Genomic DNA, 21,265 nt, shown 5'->3' with positions numbered 1-21,265 from the left:
TAAGTGTAAACTCTGAGTGCGTTAACCCTGAAATCAGGGAAACCCTGGATTTTCCGTTTCAGAATGGGAGGTTTGTTAAACCAGAGAAAGCAGAGTAAGTCAAACCCGTTTCTGAAAGAGAGGTAACTTCTACTCGGAGTCAGTGTCCATGGTTACTTACGCTGTGAACCTAACCTGGTCGGGAGCAGGTTTTATTCTCCAAACTCAAAGTTTCTGCCGGTCCCCTCCCCTTTTTAAAGACGAAGCGGTATATTTCGCTTCAACCTTCATTGCCCACATTTCCGTCACACAGAGACGGTCTAAGTGACAAGAATGGCTTGTCCTTTTTTGGAGGACCCAATAGACGAGGAGGCTGCAATAATTCCTAGAGAATTATATTTACCTCGTACGAGGATTTTGAGAAGACTCAATATTTTGTCATTTCCCCATATGTTTTTGTTTGAGCGTTACCGTTTTTCGTTGCAGTCAATTACATATATACAATGAAAACAACATTAGGTCTTGCTATGTAGATGTTTCATATGTCAAATATTGTCAACAAAGCCTACATCCATGACATGCTCATATTTGACCTAATTGAATTATGTTTTTATACTTAATTTTTAGCTGCTGCCATGTTGTTTTAATTCCTGCAGGATTGCATCTACATCAAAATGAAATCAGGGACATTGAATTAGATTAATGTAACAATTACTTTTTGGAAACACAATTTTCTAGCACTGCTTACTTTCTTAATCCCACATACACCTATACCACTTGATCAATACAAGGGTAGTGTTGCAGTGTGTGTGTGCTGAGCGGGGTGCGATCAACGAGAGACAAGGGGAGGGGCGAGTGCAGGTGCAGATGGGGGGGTGGGGGGGGAGCGTGGTATATATTGTGTGTTCGGAGGACGGAGCACTTAGTTAAATAAAGAGAAGGTGTCATTCCCAGAATAACTGTTTTGGAGTCATTCTTTATCCGCTCTGGAGGTTGAGGGTTTCCAACGGGAAGTGAACCCCGAAGGAGAATTCCCTTCGGCCCTGAAGGAAATCTCCCCTGCGCTTCTGACCACGGTCGGAAAGACGAGAGAAAAGAAAGGAGAAGTCTTCGCGCAGCGAAAGGTTCAACAGTAGACAAAAGTTCACTTTTAAAAACACAATTGCATGTATTAATATTAAACTGACCAACGTTTGCCAGAGGGGAAGGTTAACAAAAAAGTCCTCTAAACATTACCGACGTTAAAGGCATTTTCCCTCAGATTGGTTCTGTACACTATGCAGCATTTCATGCATTTACACCAGGAATGACACTTCAAAAGTACACCTTAATATCGCCATTTTTTATTTCACTCCTTACGCTATTTAAAAAGTTATTACAGTCAATATTTTATAACAATGATTTAAATTCAAACTTAGGCATTAACTTGAGCAGCTATGTTTTCCACGCTAACTGTCTCTGTTTTGCAGATGCAGTGGCGTTGCTTTTCTTCTGGAATATGTGCTCATATTCACTGTAACTCTGCAGCAGCACGTCAAGTTCAGCTGGAGAAAAATACGCAGACCTCTTTTTTTCACGGTTGCCATGGTGACTCGTGATATCTGCGCTCCATTGATAATGGCTTCTTATAGTCGCGGTGCGCACGCTTACCTCCGAATCAGTCCACTCAGAGTTGATTGATCTAACTCGGATCAGCTTCTCTGAAACAGAAAACTCAGAGTTGTTAATCTCTCGATTGACCAACTCAGAGTTCAAGTTTAACCTCAGAGTTGGTTGAACCTCCTTTCTGAAACAGGCCCCAGGTTAGGTTCACAGCATAAGTAACCATGGATACTGACTCCGAGTATAAGTTACCTCTCTTTCAGAAATGGGTTTGACTTACTCTGCTTTCTCTGGTTTAACAAACCTCCCATTCTGAAACGGAAAACCCAGGGTTTCCCTGATTTCAGGGTTAAGGCACTCAGAGTTTACACTTAACCTCCTTTCTGAAACAGGCCCCTGATCATGTTTCTGCTGTTTTTCAGAACTGCATCTGAACCTGAAAGCTGTCTGTCATATTTAGGCAGCCTTTTTCAATAGAAACTGATCAAAACTGCAGATTCTATTGATTTCTCCATCAGATTTATGTCTTGGGGTGTAACGATTTGCTAAATTCTCAATTCGGTTCCATTCAGAGTTCCATATGTTTCGGTTCAGTATGGCTGTTTAACAAATCTACCTGATGTGAACTTCTATTTTATGAATTATTATTTTATTGTTATTTATGGTGTGTGTTTGTGTGACTTTTTATCTTCCACTATGAAGCAGCATGGCGTGTCCATTTGAATAGGATCAAGTGGCACCTAACCTAAGGTGTAACTTTGGTGCTGCTGTTAGATCAGCACCGCAAGGGATTGTGGGATACCATTCCCTTTGCCTGTCTAGACGGATTGTTCCTGCTCTGTTCTGTTACCATCTTCCTTCATCTCAAGGTCGTCTCCTCCAAAACTAAAACCATGTCTAGAGGAAGAGCTGGACAGATACATAAAGAGACTTCAAAATAAAAGTCCTTCCTTTTTACTGTATTTGCATCAATGACCAATTGAAAATAGAAATGCTTAAAATAAGTAACAATAGATTTAACTTAAAAATGGTTAATCTACAACACTAAACACATTTTATTTAGGAAAACAATATTTGATTAACTTTATCAATCTCTTTAGTATCCCAACATTCTGGAAACATTTTTGCAAGTTTACTGTGAAAAGACTAACCTGTTCAAAAGATAAAACAGATCAAAGTAAAAATTATTTTTTTTTTTTTATATACTGCTCCCTTACTTGTACTGCTGCTGCAACAAGGAAATTTCCCCTTTGTGGGACTAATAAAGGAATATCTTATCTTATCTTAAAAACACATCATCAAAGCTGCAAATGCTGAATTCATCTTCCAAGACCAAATCTGGATTTCAAAGAGACTCAAAGTCAGACTGAAGTTTACAGATGTCTGTGGAGCAGAACCTCACTGCTGCACTCAGACTGATGATAAAACTACAGAGAAGCCGTTTGTTTGCTTCAGTCTTCTTCACAGCTTCTGATGGAGCTCTGTGATCTGACCTCAGTCCTGAGTTCAGCAGTCAGAACTGGACCTGTAGAGTCCAGCTTTGGAACCAGCAGAGAAGCAACAAACAGCAGAAACCCACACTGTAGGAAAGACTCCACACTTCTGACTGATGTTCACGTCCATTTTATTCTTCACAGTAAAGACTGGAACAGAACACTGAGAACCAAAAAGAACAGAGGAACAGTTCTAATGTCTACTAGAAAACAGGAACCACAAGAACACCAGCCTCTTCCTTCATTCATTTAGGAGAAAATCCTTTCCTAAAGAAATTCTTTGCTCATATGGCCCAAAAAAACTGTAGTCACTACTTTTTAAAACTATCACCGATCACATAAAAAGTGTTTGAATTGAACTAAATATTTCCAGTGTTGTCATGGTAACACAGGCAAAGACAACATACACATTGTATCAGCATAAACTACAACCACAATTAAGCTGTTCAAGAGATGAAGATTAAACCAGGATCATCAAAAACAACACATTTGTATTTACAGGTCCATCTATTAAAAAAAGCAAATTGAAGTTTAGCAGATTTAGTTGGATTCTGATGGTTGTAGCTTATAGATGACAACCCCAAAAAGGTGTATGAGAAAGATGTTCTCAGGACACATCAGATGTTAGAAAACTCTTCATTTATTTCCATTCAATGTTCACTTCTGCCTCCTTTTACGTAAATGACTGCATCAATGTGGTTCTGTGTGCATGTTTTATTGATCGTATGGCAGGGAAATGGTTGTTACCAAAGCGCTATAAAAAAAAACCCCAGCAATCTCTGACCACATTTGTGTTGCCAGGGGACAACAGCTGATTGTGTAGACAATACATTAGCGGATTGTTTCGGGCCCAGAAGTTTTGGGAAGCAGTCCACAAAAATAGTATCAGGCATGCTTCTCACTGGGTGCAAGTCCATGTTTGTCAAAAAGAGATTATAATAAGAGAATGATAAAACAAACTGACAAAAACAAGTGAGCTAATTAAGAGCCAAAGTAGGCTAACTGGCATCTGACTGTTAAAATTGAAAAAAAGTCATAAGGTCATTAGGATCAGAAAACCCAACTTGGTTTTTCTGAAATTTTCTGCAGGAGCTGCTCTGTTACAGCTTTATCTACACACCCCAATAATTGATTTTTTCTATTGCATTGTTGTTCATAAACCACACTGCCTCTTGTTAAGGACATCACTGCTGTGACATTAAGGATGGTAGTGATTATATCTAAACATTTGATCAATGTTCTATATTTACATTACATGAATAAATTAATGCCACAAAAAATTAAAAGCACGTAAACTTCATCAGTGTTTGATTGCTTCCATTGTGCAGGCATCTTCTTTTCCTGACATTCTATCTCTAGTTGTAGAAACTATGCATACACATTTTTGTTTTCAATCGAGGGACTCGATATCAATGCCCTGAAACTGCAACGTATTTTGAAGTGATCCAACAAGACAAATTTCTTGTTCAAAATCATAGTAAAAAGAAAGAAAAGTAATATTCAAAATAGTAATTTTATACTAAAAACTAAATGTTCTGTTTTATTATTTCTTTTTAAAGCATTCAAAACTTACTTTATCAGCATACATTTTATTCAGGCAGTTATCTAACCCTGTAGCACGATTTAAACTGCAAGCTATCATCTACAAGGTGGAACATGGGAGCAGCTGCAGAAAATACAAGATGAATTAATCCATGATTCACAAGTGGAGGAAGCTAGAAAACGAACTCCAAAAGTCAAGATGACGCAGCTAAATTTCTGTGAAGAAAAAGGCGACTCGATTGATTAACAATCAGCGAACTGTTTGGAGACGCTTCTCTGCAGTCACCATTCGACTGAGGGCAGTAACATATGGAGTTAATTCAGTCTCAATAATCAGAAATGCACACAACCGGTTTTACAAATACACACCCTCCGATTCACAAATGTCATTTTATGCAAACGTGAAAAATAAATTCGGAAATACACACCCTGTGTTTCACAAACACACACATTGTGTTTCACAAATGCACACTAAATGTTTTACAAATGCACAATAAGTGTTTCTCACAAATGTGCACACTGTTTTTCACAAAAACATTTTAGAAATTCACAATAAATGTATCAGAAATGCACAATAAGTGCTTCACAAACGTGATTTTTAGTTACACATGTGATGTGAACTCACAGATCATTCGAATTGCAGAATGTGCATTCAAAATCCCGTTCTCGTTTGTGAATCTCCCCGTGTGTGTGAGAGATTTTTCTACGGTGAATATTGAGACTCATCTGACAGAGCGGGTCGACTAATCTCACCATTGGCTAGTGAATCTGTCAATCAAACTCATCGGCAAAGCAGGCGGGTTCGCTTTTAGCCAATCGAATGGCCCCTTACACTCTTCACTCTCAACTGACGAGGGAGGGAGCTGTTCAGCACAGCAGTTGAGAGGACGCGGGCGGCAAACATGGCGGAGAGGTCTTCTGAACGGGATCAGTCTCAGCCCGTAAGTAATGCATTTATTTGATCATTCCCTCGTTGTACGTCCTGTAATGTTATTGAATACTAAGTTGAAGCGGTCTCCTTAGCCAAGTGATATGTGTGAATGCTTTATGAACACTTCAGCCGAGTCGTTTGCAGAGTACCCCCACCACAAATTAGCTTAGCTTAGCCTGTGCGGTCATATTTTTAATGAAAGCGGGGGAGGACTAATGATGGTTTTGTCAAGTTTTATACTTGGCATACCAGCTCTTCACACAACACGAGTAACTACAACCAACCAGGGGCCTCGAAACTAGCCGGCTTTCGACGCAAATTGTGTCTGTCTGCCCTGTGAGTGTGAGGGAAGTTTAAGCTAGCGCGTCGGTTCAAGCTATACAGCCAATCTGTAGGTTCTTAACATGATTCATAAGGAACTAAGGGGGAAAACATGCCGGATTTACAGCAGCACAGAAAGTTTGATAAAAAGTATTGATTTGGAGACGGGGATTTGTTTAAACACTGATGCTATGCTAACTAGCTAGCTAGGTAGCTGTTCCGTGTGCTGCCTTTATGTAAACGCGATCCGGGTTAAAGTTAGACACAGTCTTTTCACAACCCAGACTTTAAGACGGGGTGGATATGTGCAACAAAGTTAATTCATATGACATTCATGAAAACGGCATTTTTTAAATATAACATACATGAATCCACTGTTGAATGAAAGAAGCCTCATTAAGTTTCTAACGTTAGAACCCGTATTGTGCTGAAAAGCCCTGTGAGATTGAGTCAGAGTGACAGCCACTAAATTCCCTGTATCTTTAATTCCAATGAAGTAATGACAAGAATCCCAATCATTATGTTTTTAGGCTGTTTTGTAGTCGATAAGTAGTCACAGAAAGGGCGGATGGGAGAAATATGCTGTCAACAGTGATTTGAGTAGAAGTTACTGTAAGTATTACACACAGGCTTCCTGTGATCAGTGTCTTGTCTCTGATTTTTTAAAGCTGTTCTTTACTACAAGCTCAAGTTATCATAGCAAGAGTGTTTTAAAATATTCCCCTTTCTAATATTTGAAAATTATGTAATTTAATCTCAGACAGCTAAATGATCTAATCCATGTTTGTCGTGTTTTTATTTATTCTCTAGGAATTGCTGAAGCGTGACATCCTAAATACCTTTCTATTCTATTCTATTTCATATTTTATCATCCTATTGTATTACTGTTTTACCTGTCAATTGGGAATTTAGCATTTTTGTACTTGTATTCCATAGATCTTGCACCTGAAGATGGCAGACAACAACTGTGCAGACTTGGCCTTCTTCAGTGACGCTGTGTACGTGTATGGATTACCTCTGAGGTATTCATGTTATTCATAAAGAAATCTTTTATTCACATATCAGGCAGTATAAGCACTTGGTTATTTGTACAAAAATAAAATAACTTTTTTTAGACTCCTCTGAAAACAAAGGCAACTCTAAAACTCTTTCCCCTCATGAATAACATTTACCCCCCCCCCCCTTAACAGTCTCTCTCACCTCAATTTTTTCCCCAGTGATACATGTAACCCACTCCTGCAATTAATCTAACCTAGAAATTCTACTTATTGGCAACGTACATAAGAACATTACATTTTAAACTGATGTGTACCGTATTGGCGATGCATTTGTAATTATGTGTTTGAGACATGATTTTCATGTTATTGTCAGGGTGAGAGGAGAGCACAGAGGAGAACATGTGGGCATAGCCGAGTAAATGCTCACAGTACGTACAACTGACACAAACAGCTTCATTGCAGCAAAAGTGTACACACAATCAACGGTGAGTTGAACTTAGTTTTAAACGCTTTAATATATACATAAAAGTGAATGATGTATTAAAAATAAATCTGACAATATAATATTTCTTTTTGCTTTTTTCCAAATACAGGATTGAGCCCCTCTGGTGTGATGTCTTCATGACTGTTACTGGTTTATATTACAACATCCTGCACTCTCCTGAGGACCAAGACTTGCTCAATATCAGTAACATCACGTATTCTGCTGCCACTGTATTTTCCTACCACACATTCAGGCCAGTTTGGATGTCTTTAGTGACGCGTGGGACACCCATCCAATCAGGACGGAGCAAAGCATGACACCAAATCAGCTGTCGCGCGTTACCGTCAACCTTATCAAAATGTATTTTATAGAATTAAATAAACACAAAGAAAAAGTCATTTTAAGTTCTTTCATATTCCTAACTACTCAGTGTTTTATCAGTGCCTGTTTGGATGAACAAAGAGCTGATTTCCTGGAGATGGGAAATGTTTTTAGATCAGTGAAGTAGGGCAATTCCCCACGGCACACTTGACCATCTCCCACGGCACACTAGTGTGCCGTGGCACACTGGCTGAAAAACACTGCTTTATTTAATCTCACTGTACTGGACAACTGATTTGTGTGCAGTTCGACTAAAGTGGAAAGTATCAAGAACAGTATGATGAAATCACAATGATTACAAGGAATTTTCATCAAAAATGAATGAAAAGTATTATTGTTGTGTGGTGCAAACTATTTCCCTAAATTGTTTGGTTTTTAAATCAAGTAGGAAGAATAGCACATCTGCAAGTTCAAAATGCATCACAATGCATGGCATTATGAGCCATCAGCTGTACTAATCTCACTACTTTGTTAAGAGTCACTTATTTGCAAATGAAAAACAGTTATGGAGATATGAGGTCTGCCTGCTAGAAACAATATAAGTCATTATTAGTGGGTCTCTGTTCCTACATAATCTAAAACATAAAAAAAACAGTGCTGTTCATAAACAGTATCTTTTTTTTTTTTTGTCAGGGTATGCTGGTTCCAGAGATTGAATGGGAGGAGAGTGGATCCATGGCTGAACCTCATCCTGGGATCAATGTCCCGGTATTGGACAGTCCTCTTTTGGGTCCACAAATGTTGGAACTGCAAGACGACATCAATCCATTGTGGAATTCAGACCGTTTGGGAGTGGACCTACATCTTTACTGTCCCGTTTGTTTAGAACTTAATTTAGGCGACATAATTACATACAGAAGAAGACAGACTGAGGGGAGGAAGACAAAGTTCAAATCAATACTGCTGTATTGTTCAAGGGACTTCATTGTATGTAAGGAAGTTATGAAAATTAGTTCCAGTTTAAATAAAATTCAAATCAGTAGAGATCCCACATTTGCTTAAATTTTGATGTTTTAATCTGTCCATGTTTTCTCTGAATTTTACTCTGCAATAAAGGGTGAATGTTTGCACTTTGTTGTTCTATGACCATCTTTTGTTGTGTAGTATTTAACCAGTTATAAAACCCAGAGAGATGAGGATCTTTTTTGCAAGGGTGACCTGGCCAAGAGGTGTATATGTATATGGTTACAATATAAAATCAATGACATTTGAGTTATTAAAAAAATAAAATTAAGGTCCAGCAAAGTGACTTTGGGCTGAGCAGGGGAGGTGTATTGGGTATCTGATTGACAGTGAGATGAACTTGAGGTAATGTAGTCCCACTGCGTGGTACGGAGCAAAGTGATGCCAGTTCCTCCACAAAACCTATGGAAGTTGAAGATTTTTCTCCTCCACCTTCAGATGATCAAAACCGTGTCTGAGTGTTGAAATGACGCTAGCATGAACGCTAAGAGAATAACGTACAAACAATCCCGAGTGAAACATTCATTTTAAATCTCATGACCAGTACAGAGTTCGATGGATTCTATGTCAACTGCATTCAACCACTGTTGCCTTGCTCCCAGGTCCACTGAAAAGTTGCGCAAGCCAGTAAATTTTGACAACCGAAGGCAATAAACCGACAAGCCATGCTAAAGCTAACACGCTAACGACCGACTGGTCCAGAATCAAACATGGGCGGGCGGGGCTTTTGCCACCTGCAGAAAGCGTAGAGAAAGTGTAAGGGGCCATTCGATTGGTTAAAAGCGAACCCGCCTGCTTTGCCGATGAGTTTGATTGACAGATTCACTAGCCAATGGTGAGATTAGTCGACCCGCTCCGTCAGATGAGTCTCAATATTCACCGTAGAAAAATCTCTCACACACACGGGGAGATTCACAAACGAGAACGGGATTTTGAATGCACAGTCTGCAGTTCGAATGATCTGTGAGTTCACATCACATGTGTACCTAAAAATCACGTTTGTGAAGCACTTACTGTGCATTTCTGATACATTTATTGTGAATTTCTAAAATGTTTTTGTGAAACACAGTGTGCACATTTGTGAGAAACACTTATTGTGCATTTGTAAAACATTTAGTGTGCATTTGTGAAACACAATGTGTGTGTTTGTGAAACACAGGGTGTGTATTTCCGAATTTATTTTTCACGTTTGCATAAAATGACATTTGTGAATCGGAGCGTGTGCATTTGTAAAACCGGTTGTGTGCATTTCTGATTATTGAGACTGAAATAACTCCATAGTAACGCTATTAACAGAGACAATATTCACCTTCACCTTATGAAACGCCATCATCTTTCCATCCAGGCTAGGATTGCAATGCCCCAGCGACTTCCAGCAGACTACAATGAAAAGCTGTTCATCTTCCACTCCTAGTGCAGTAGAAAGATCGTTGACAAACACCTCCAGCCCAGCCACATCACCAACATGGACGAAGCGCCGCTGACTTTTAACATCCTGGTGAGTCATAATGTCCAGAAGAACGGGAGCAGGGCGGTAGGATATGTCCAACAGGGCAGGAAACGTCAGCTTTTGTTGTTTTGGGAGGCAGCGCCGGGCGAGTTATGCCACACTTTGTGAACGGATTGTAAAAGCTTGGGCTTGAGGAGCCAGACGGCCACCAGAAAGACTCTGACAATGACGAAAGGGAACCTGGCGTGTTTGATAGAACTTTAGCCCAGCTGTTCATGTCAGATAAAGAGGATTAGGACTTTGATGGAGGTTTGGATCCTCTTTTATGACTGAAAAAATGAAAAGTAAATCATAACCAACTCCCGCTGCCTTTTTAAACACACACTGAGTGTGTGTGTGCTGAAGCCGCTGTGTTGGCGCCCACGCGTGTGCAGGAAGCAGGGGGGGAGCCCTCAGTGCAAGCGAGTGCGTGAGCGTGCATTCTGTTTGTGTTACTCGGTTACAGAGAACAGTAATAATTAACATTTCCTCTAAAAGAACGGAGACTGGTTCTTCTATTAACCCGCTCTGGAGGCTCTGAGGGTCCAAACAGGGAAGTGAACCCTGAAGGAAGATCCCCCATCGTCCCTGGAGAGGATCTCCCTTGGGTCTTTCGACCGCAGTCAGAAACAACGCAGTAACGGTTCAACACTAGCAGGCGTGTTTTACTGGTATGTGTTAACTTACCCGTGCCTTAAAACCTGGTGCACCTTTTGTATGTATTAAATACAGAAAAAACTAACCATAACTGAGACTCTGTCCTATAACCCAGTAGCCTTATGGTCATGAACATACAGTACTGTGGTTTCACGACCATAGGGCGCACCGGATGGTAGGGCGCGGTCTCAGTCATGGGGGATTTTCCCGTCTTTAACACATACAAGAGGTGCACTGGGTGTTAAGGCGCGGGCACGTTAATGCCCTGTTCGGGCCCTCAGAGTTTCTAGAGTGGGTTAATAAAAAAATCCTGACTCTGATTTTTTTAGAGGACACTTTTTGTTACTGTTCTCCCTCCCTAACTGAACACAAACTGAATGGTCGCTCACTTGCGCGCTCTTGTCTCCCTTCCTCCTTATCCTACACAAGAACTAAACACACAGCACACACACAGACGCCGCCGTGCCCACTTCTCCTTTCTTACTTTCTATATGTGCTAGAAAACGCTACTCCTTTCAGCGCATACACACACACAGACACACAGACTTGCGCTGCACGTCTCCTTTCTTCATGTGTGCTAGCCAAAACCTGCACCTTTCAGCACACACAGAGACTTGCCCCAGTCTGTCTCTGCATTTCTCCTCCAACGAAAGCAGCAGCTTAAAGCAGTGGGCAAGCTGCTTTTCTGCTCACTCCTTCTGCACTGAAATGGTTGAGGGTTATGAGGTAGAAGGAGCATAGAAGGCTTTAAAATGTAGATAGTTGCAATGCAGGTAGGTTCCACTTGGCCTTTACGTCTCTCTCCCTTCCTCACTCCATCTTCTTCTACGACCCACAACTACACAATAGGCGCACCGGCTCATGGGTTTCCCCCTGATGGGGAAAAAAATGTATAACTTTTAAGTGCGCCTTATAGTCGTGAAAAACTGTAGTTTTTAAATCCAAGTTTCAAATGTATAGTTAATATTTTAAATAAATGCTTCAAATTTACAATATGTACTCTCGACTTTGGAACTAGCTTAATTTATCTTTCAGTTATGATACGCATTTCTCAAATTAAAAATCTGTTCTTTTATTTTTTAAAGCTGATTCATATTTGACCCAATAATTTTACATTTTTTCTTAGGTTGAGAATTTTCATTAGAGACATTTTTTATTAGAAAAAGGTTTCACTTATTTATGAGATTTCATGTGTCTTTTGAAATTAGATAAAAAACTAAAACTTTTATCACATTCTTTACAAGAAAAAGGCTTTTCTCCTGTATGAATTATCATGTGTGATTTGAGATTAGAACCATCATGAAAACTTTTTTTACATTTTTTACAAGAAAAAGGCTTTTCTCCTGTGTGAGTTCTCATGTGTGTTTTGAGATGAGATACATGACTATAACATTTATCACAATATTTACAAGTAAAAGGCTTTTCTCCTGTGTGAGTTCTCATGTGTATTTTGAGATGACATAAAAAACTAAAATATTTTTTACATTCTTTACAAGAAAAAGGCTTTTCTTCTGTATGAATTCTCATGTGTGTGTTGAGATGAAGTACATCTCTAAAACATTTATCACAATATTTACAAGAAAAAGGCCCTTCTCCTGTGTGAGTTCTCATGTGTATTTTGAGATCATATTCATCTCTAATACATTTGCCACAATATTTACAACTAAAATGCCTTTCTCCTGTGTGAGTTCTCATGTGTCTGTTGAGATGAGATATTTGATTAAAACTTTTCTCACATTCTTTACAAGAAAAAGGCTTTTCTCCTGTGTGAGTTCTCTTGAGAATTTTAACTTGAGACAATTGATGAAAGTTTATACCATATTTTTTACAGACTCTTTCAGAATCCGTTTTCTGTTGGTCTGTATCTCCATCTGTAGTTGATGTTGATTCTTCATGTTGGTTTCCTTCTTCATCCTGACTATCAGTTACATTAAAGCTCTGCTGATTGTTTAGATCTGCTTCACTCTTCTCATCTTCCTCATACGTAGGAATCTCCATCAAGGTATCAGTCTCCTGCTTCAGATCAAGCTGATCTTCATCCTGACTGATGCAGAGTTCCCCTGGTTCCTCTTTAATCTGTGGAAGAACTAGTTCATCCTGTTCTTCTTTAAAGTGTGGAGATTCTTGTTCCTCATGCTCCTCTTTAATCTGTGGAGATTCTTGTTCCTCATGCTCCTCTTTAATCTTTGGAGGTTCTTGTTTGTCTTGCTCTTCTTTATAATGTGAAGGCTCTTGTTCCTCCTGCTCCTCTTTAATCTGTGCAGGTTCTTGATCCTCCTGCTCTTTTTTATAATGTGGAGGTTCTTGTTTCTCATGTTCCACTCTGAAGTTCTTCTGTTGGTTGCAGAGATCCTCTTCAGTCATCCAATGCTGGGGGAGGACTGCAGCAACACAAGAAGGAATCCTTTTATACTTAAATTTTTTTTAACATTGTTATGCACCAAGAAAAATCTAAACCACCTCAAAAGTATTTCAGTTTAATTTTTTTAATTCAACCCCCCCCCCTCCATTCTCTGAACTCACTGAATCCTTTTCAGAGTCATGGGGATCTTCAATGATTTACAAGCTACTGTTGGGCAAAAGCAGGGCACGGCCTGGACAGGTTGCCAGTCTACCGAAGGACAGTGAGGACAAGATTATATCATGTTGTGCAGAGCTTCAGAATTCTTGTGATCCTTTTGATTGTAACTGTGTAAAAACATTGAAAAATTAAAGTGCTGCTCTTTTCTAAATTCCTTTTTTCTTCTTTAACTATGCGATGAAATTTGAAACAGTGATGAAAACTCTAATGAGACACCTCATAAATGTACATGGATCAGAGCTGCAGCTTTGAAACCAGCAATTCGTCCTATCTGTTGAACAGCAGTTTAAAAGGAAGAAACGCTGAAGTCTAGCCAAATCATTCCTGCCCATGAAGTCCACACAGATGCTGAGGGACACTGACCAGTGGTGGTAAATGAGCATCAACGCTGGAAATGTTCACAATCGGTGGGCATAATTAAATGTGGAGAATACATTCATCTGCCCACACAAAATCATCCACTGCTTCACTGCATTTCACTATTAGACTGAACCAATGCAAACTTTCTGCATTGAAAGGACAAATACACTGAGTTGTGTGTTTATAGCAGGGGTGTCCAAACTACAGCCTGCGGATCTGTTTTTATTGGCCTACAGCAAATTTTGAAAATATAATGAATATGGCTCGCATATGGCGCTTGAGCTCAACTCTGTTGCACTTCTCAGTTTCCACACTAAATGGAGTCGGTCACAGAAAGGTGTTTCTCTTCCAAACAAAATTAAGCAAAGAAGAATATTTATCACGAGTCACCTGAGGCCTGTTGCACAAAAGTAGAATTAAGACATCCGGGATAAATGACTAAGCTGAGCTCAATGAAGCCAAAACATGTGCGTCCAGGCTTAATTGGTTGCACAAAGACCAAGCCAGGATGAGCAGACACGGATTCATCAAGCCAGGTGAAACCAATCCTGGATAGGTGCGCGCTCACGGCTCACTCAAATAGACCCCGCCACAGATCACAGATTAACTGATTTACCATGGCAACTAGAGCCGCGTACTTTTCCCCGTTCTGGAGCACAAATCCTCATGGAGGCATACGAGGAGGTAAAAGATATAATTAAGAAGAAAGGCAACACCGCCACAGTGATAAAGTTTACCTGCTTTGTTTTGTCCTTATTCAATAAAGGAACATAATGTTACACATTGTGTTTTTATATTCATATGGAATGTGTATTTGTTTATATGACAGAGTACTAGGGCCCCACTAAGGACAAAGGATAAAGTCATAAATTTATGAGGCTGGTTCTTTCTGCAGAAAACAACATATTCTTTTGACAGTTTTGATAGTTATGACAATGTGATACTTCATATTCTGACACATCAGCATGTCTTCGTTTATGAAACCATACTGAAGTACAATTTCACCAAATGCCCCACATCTGTCATTTTAACAACTGTCCTCCTTTAAAACAACTGGTTACAATATTATGACTTGTCTTTTTTTCCCTCTGTGGCCCTAATATTCTATCATTTTATATATAGCCTTATAGTCTATGGGAAACTGTAAATTATCTAATGATAGCAACATCATCTAAAACTCATTATTTATCCAAAATGATTGACATTAATGATCACAAACATTTAAATAATGACAGTGGGTCTAGTTATATGTGATAACAATGTATAGTGAGCAGTGAAATAACTATTGGTTTCCATTTGTGGCGACTGCTGACTGACATTAGGGATGAGATGAAATAGATCCTGGAATTTAGCCTGGTCTGGAGCAGGCTAGCTCCACAGAATAAATCTCCATGGTAACTTATACCATAACATATCCTCCTGCCCCCTATCCAGCTTTAGTGCAACCGGATTGGGGATCAATTGAGCCAGGATCACCAAGATATCCTGGCTTAATGCCTTATCCTACTTTTGTGCAACAGGCCCCTGAAATGGCAGCACTGAAGAAACGCAAGATAGCAAGTGAGAAGATTTCAAACACGGTGGGAAAATGAATATTTCTTTAAGGAAATCAACGGAAAGTGTGTCTGCTTGATTTGCACTGACGATGTTGCCGTAATGAAAGAGTATAAGCTCGTCGGCACTATGAGACCAAGCATCAGAGCAGCTACGCTTCGTACACAGGTGCTGTGTACAAAGAGTAGCTCAGATGTTGGCTAATATTGCTTGTTGGTCTGCCCAAAAAAATAACAAAGCATTAAAATATAATACTTTAATGAACATGACACTTATAGTATTTTGGTATAGTTCTACGGTACAGTATTGAACAATTAAAGACCCATCGCAAATTTGCCATTTTAGAAAGTCCTTGAAAAAGTTTATGCACACTAAACACACTAATGTCTTACAGTAATAAGCTGGTGGTCATTGATCTTCTGTTTCCTAGCCTATCTCTTTAAGGGGAGTCAGAGTCAGTGGTGGTGGTCCCTCAGGCCAGGAAACTAGACTAAGTCTTTGACCCGGTGCACCTAACTTTAATTCTTAGGTGCACCATGTTACCCCATGCAATCAGACTAAGTGTCAACACCTGGCCCCGCCCATATAGTGAAATGTGCATGTAAGTTCCGGGTCAATGGGTGCACTTCCTGCCTGCCGCTTCCTGCGCCAAGCTACTGTGGCCACACCAGGACGCCAGAAACTTTTGACAAAACCCTATTAGGAAACCTCAACGCTCCTGTGACTTAAAGGCCTTGTGAGACTTGTGAACGTCTACCCTTTCCTAGATACCTGCAACAGTGTCTGACTGGTACTCAAGTGGAGGTTAACTTGTGTTTAAAAAAAATAAAAATTTGCTTTTGTTGTCACAGTGTGTATATGCATGTGATTGGGGTGTTTTTTTTAATGTTTTTGTTTTATTAAGTAACCAGCTCTGTCTGCAGATGGGCTTGAGGCCCCCTGTGGTTTTATCCTGTGTTTTATTTGTTTTTTTCTTTTAAATTTGGAACCACGTCTCCATTTGGTTAAGTCCCTATTTTTATTAGTGTGTGCCTGGACCGCTCGTGTTGCCACATTCGCAAACACAAAGCTATAAGTCTGCTCAGAGACATGGTTAAGTCGCATGGAGAAGCCGGTCGGTCCTGTTTGCGGTCTGAAGCCTTCTCTGGAACAAAACACCATAATAAACTTTAATAAACTTTCTTTGTATAACACATTTCAAGATAAAAATCAGAAAGTGATTTACGCTAATACAAGGTAATACACAGTAAAACAGAATATAAAAGGATAAAGAAAAAGCGATTCAAAAAAGATAGATTTTTAGCTGCTTTTTATAAAAAACGGAGACAAAGAAAATTACAAACAAAATAGAAAAGAAGTAGTCCGCTCTCGCACTTAAATAGTCAATTGGACCGGTGGAGCGCGTTCTTACAGCTTTGTGTTTGAGGGGAAGGGGGGATGCTTTGTTACGTGTGTGATATGTGTGGGAGACTTAGGACTGCGATCCGTCTCACACCTCTAGGGGAACGAGCTACAGAACTCAGGAGAACCGGGTCTAAAAGTATGTGTCCGGGCAGAGCTCGGACTGCCAACACACACACAGCGGCTTTGTTTGGGGCGGTGTGAGCTTTTCAAGCAGAAATGTTACTCATTCTTAAGAAACCGTTCAAACAATCACGTGGATTTGTGTTTCCAGTCGTGTCTCGACAAAATAAAGGCTGATGTTATTCCCACATATTTAATGTGCAGCCAGGATGCAGATTGCAGAATTTCCCGCATGGATTCTATGTCCATCCAAACCTAATGTTGTTAGCGTGTTAGCATACTGCCAATCATGGCTTCTTTCCGGCTCAGTTTTTCAACAGAAGAAGCACTGACCACACGGATTACAATTAAAATGATAAGCGAACAGACGCTTCATAATAACCGTAACATTAATAAAAGCACGTTTAGAAGATCGTCTCGTATATTACAGAGCTGACATATCTATGTATGTAGCCGCTCAGCAGAACACATATCCTCTTCCGGTTTTTCAAACCCCACTGCGCATGTGCAAATGATTTATTCCAACTGAAAGTGTGACCCATTTGAACATTTGTTATATTTTGAAAACATTTTTCTGGGCTCATGTACACGGTTGAATTCTAATTTGACCATTGATCCGATCAAGATATTTTGTTCATGTAACCGCGGCTTATGGTGTCTACTCGCAGTGTGGCGGGGGCGTGGCATCACGATGGTGTCTTTCCATCGTGATGTCTGTCAACCATCACGATGAACGATGGTTTCGTCCATCGGCACAACCCTAGAGTGTACGGCAGCAAAAGGTCTTTTATGTTGTTATGTTCTTATCCCGTTTTATCGCTTACAGGGTCAAGGGGCTGTTGGGCCCTACCCCAGCCAAAGGACTTCCAGGGGAGGAAGGGCTTCTAAAGGAGGCTGTGGACCAAAACTCCAGACCGCATAAGGCGGAAATACTGCTACGTAGTCCTGAGAAGCTGTGTAAAGGCATCAGGGGAGCACAAACCTCACAAAACTCTCTCCCCTGCAGCCAACACAAAGCTGCTACTGGTGTGTCTGTGTCTCTTAGCAGCCGGACACACCCTTCCACACATGGAAGGTTTTTTGGTGCTGTAAGTTTTTCTCATGTGAAATTCACTGCATTTGTTACCGATTTAATGCTTTTAATCCACGTTACAGCCGCCGTTCCATTTCTATTAAAGCCCCAAAATGAGAGTCCCACCCCACTGCTTGACATGCAAACTTTAGCCAATCAGATCAACCAGAAAGGTTCCCGCCCCAAGTGACAGAAATGCCCCCTTAACACTGAGCGTAAATCCAGGTGAGGGCACAAAAGAGAAATGACCGAGCAAGATCACTGCTCAGTTAGGATTGTAGCCGTTCAGTTGTAAAATACGGGGTCGCTTGGTAAGAATTGGTTCACTCACACAGTTCCTAAATATGCTCGCTTAGTTGACTTTACGCCCTTTTACTTTATGGCAGAGATGTAATCCCATAGACAACCAAAAGAATTTAAATGTTTAGTCACATACCAACTATGTGGAGCTGCAGCTGCGGGTTCCAGCTGCTATCCAGCAGTCTGCGCTGTCGACAGAGCTCCTCCTCGTTCTGGACGATGGTTCCTTCAGCAGCAGAAAGTTGTTCTCTGACAGAACCTTCCTGAGGTTCTGAAGACATGGTTCCTGCTCCGATCTTCAGCTCCAACTCCCACAAACACTTTTCTCCTGGTTGGAGATTTTCCTGAAAGTTCCTGTGATCCTGCAGGAGTCAGTTCTGCTCAGCCTGCAGAGCAAACAGAAAAGACTCTGGAAGCTTCCACATGTGAAACTTCCAGACAAAGAATCCAAACAACAACATCTGATTGGTTGACTTTTGGAGGGAAAGCTGCAACAGTCTTCTGTGATTGGTTCAGCCTTCCCTGCCCCCACTAGTCCACTGCACAGGGGGCAACATTCCAGGGGGGGTTGGTAATCTCCTCCTTCTTTTGTTTCTGCCCCACTGGCTCTTTCAAAATAAAGGCTTGTTGTAGCAGAAACCTGAATGGAACATCAGAATGGACTCCAACTGCTGCTGGTTTCAAAGCCTCCTTCTCAACTTCCAGCTGAACTGTCCCGTTATGTTTAATTCTTTCTGCTTTTTTGATTCTTTCTGCACCATTAGGGAGAGGATGATGAGTTTATTTAGCAGATCTACTGCCAGAAAGTGATTTGTCAACTATGGAGAAATGGTAAATGATTCCATGATGCAAATATAAATTGATGCTTTCATTTTATTGTTATAAAAATATCTGCAGGCTCAAACTTAGACATATGAGAGTTCAAGAAGTACAATGAATCAAGATTGAAAAACATTGAATTGAATTGGAGTAATATGACATTTAGTTAGATAAATGTGTAAATTTGAGTTGTAAAAACAATATTGAGTTGGATAGATTTAAGACATTAGGTTGAATACATTTATCTACATTACTTATTACCAATTGAAGTAATTCATTTAAGTTGGATTATTTATATATATATGCGTCACAATAAAAATAAAAATGAGATAGAAACTCATATGTTTACTTTGTTCTTTTTCTCCAAGCAGAGTCTAAAAGTCTCAGCAGGAAAATGACAGCAGAGGATCCACTATTTATTATTTTTCATATTAATGTATCAGTATATTTTTTTCTGACATTTAGTCTTTAAAAATCACAGTTATTTGGTCATTTTTTTTATTTTTTATAAATAGTGTTATTTATTTTATTATAATGATCATGAATTAATAAAACTTTATTTTAGGGCTTTACAATCAAAGAAAGATAAAAGCAGTTTAAAGTTTTAGAGTAAAAGACTTAATGTGGCCTCACAAAAAAAAGTTTGGTGACTCCATCCTAGCATCCATGGCTACGTTCACACTGCAGGGCTTAGTGCTCAATTCTGAATTTTTGAAAAAATTCAATTTTTTTGCAAGGCCATTCATATTTCCAATAAAATGTGAACATCTGTGATCTCCTGTGTGACGGTGAAATGATCCAGAAGTGACCCGCAGTAGTCAACTCAACGGTGAACGACGTCACTCTTGTTTGTGGAAGTCGCTAACGTTAATGTGGTCCAGAGGGAATTCATTTTTCTTTGGCGGATGCACACAAAGGCAGGAGACGGAGGTACCAAGGTTATAATAATTTTATTAAAAAATGTTAAAAAACAAATAAAAATAGACCAGTTAAAATAAATGCACACAAAAAAACAGAAACAGAGATTCAGTTTGCTGAAGAGCTGAATAGCTAAAGGAGGTGGAGACTCCTAAAGTTGTTTTTGTTTCAAGAAAATAACTGTTTTTCTGCAATATAGAATATATAATCACTTGATCATCTGTGTTTTGAATGTATTTATGTTAACAGTTTTTGGGAGGATTTTTTTGTTGGTGCTCCTCAAATTTTCCTTTTCCTATTTCTATTCAGTTACAAAAACATCATATTATTAGTAGTTTCTGGCGATAATTTATTTGATTTGGCATTTAATACTGTATTAATTTCTGGAAAATTCTTCATTCATAAGAGTAGATTTTTTTAAAACCAAACCATTATTCACTACATTTAAGAACTGTTTATATTTTAAATCACTAAAATACATGAAAAAAAGAAAGCAATAAAACTGTCCATTTTCATTGAAGATCACATGTTGTATGACAATCCCTAGTATTGTGAACTACAATTCTAAATTTATTTTTTTAGTTGTATCTATTTCTTTTTTATTTCTTTCTGTTGTAGTTATGTGAATGGAAGTGGGCGGTTCCAATAGCCAAATGCTGCCCATGACAATTACCCCCCCCCCCCCCCACACTGCACCTGAGCTAATTAATGTGTTTTAAGAATGAAGTCAAACTGTTTTCATCCTCAGTGAAACGTATTCAGAACCTAAGTCCTTTCATTAATGACATTTGTAAATCTGCTACAAAATTGTTACTGATATAGGGTCTAGATTGTTGATTGCCTTAAATTTTAATTTATACTGAAAGTTTTATTTTTATTTTTATGTGTATAGTTTTTTTTTTGTTTTGTTTTTTGTTAAAAGATGTGCTTTAATTCATTGGGTGGTTGTGTCTGCGAGAGTTTTGTAATTATTTTTAAATATAAGTTAAGAAAAAAACCTGAGCCAAGTAATCCTGCAGCAGCTCCATCATTATTGTCTTTTTTACACAAAAAGAAAACAATACAAACATTTTTACAGTGAATTTATTCAGTTTAACATCAGGTATTTCTGCTTTGCAGACCTGCAGACAATGACAAAGGGTCAAACAAAACCAGAAATAATTGTTGTTCTAATGTGAGACAACAGATAAACTGAGGTTGGATGTAAAAATTCTCTTAAATAGTAAAAACAAAAAAGCTTCAGTCTCTATTAAGTCTCTACTCTAAACATTTCTTCATCTCATAAACAGTAATTTTA

At 39.2% G+C, this 21,265-nt stretch overlaps 1 protein-coding gene and 1 long non-coding RNA gene across 3 annotated transcripts in view; one reads left to right on the top strand and one right to left on the bottom strand.

The window, feature by feature from the left end:
- LOC144989040 (NLR family CARD domain-containing protein 3-like) overlaps positions 1–21,265 on the bottom strand; it is a 228,514-nt gene that overhangs the window by 162,340 nt on the left and 44,909 nt on the right. The gene's annotated exons all lie outside the window — the stretch shown is intronic.
- LOC144989486 (uncharacterized) lies at positions 7,247–8,801 on the top strand. Its single transcript, XR_013653721.1, has 2 exons — positions 7,247–7,351; positions 7,460–8,801. It is a non-coding gene; the product is annotated as an uncharacterized LOC144989486 (long non-coding RNA).

This window comes from Oryzias latipes, chromosome 2 (genome assembly GCF_053564925.1).
Source record: "Oryzias latipes strain Hd-rR chromosome 2, Olatipes_Hd-rR_3.1".
Taxonomy (NCBI): Eukaryota; Metazoa; Chordata; class Actinopteri; order Beloniformes; family Adrianichthyidae; genus Oryzias; species Oryzias latipes.
Note: the sequence above shows the minus strand (reverse complement) of the source record. Positions and strands in the feature narration are given on the sequence as shown.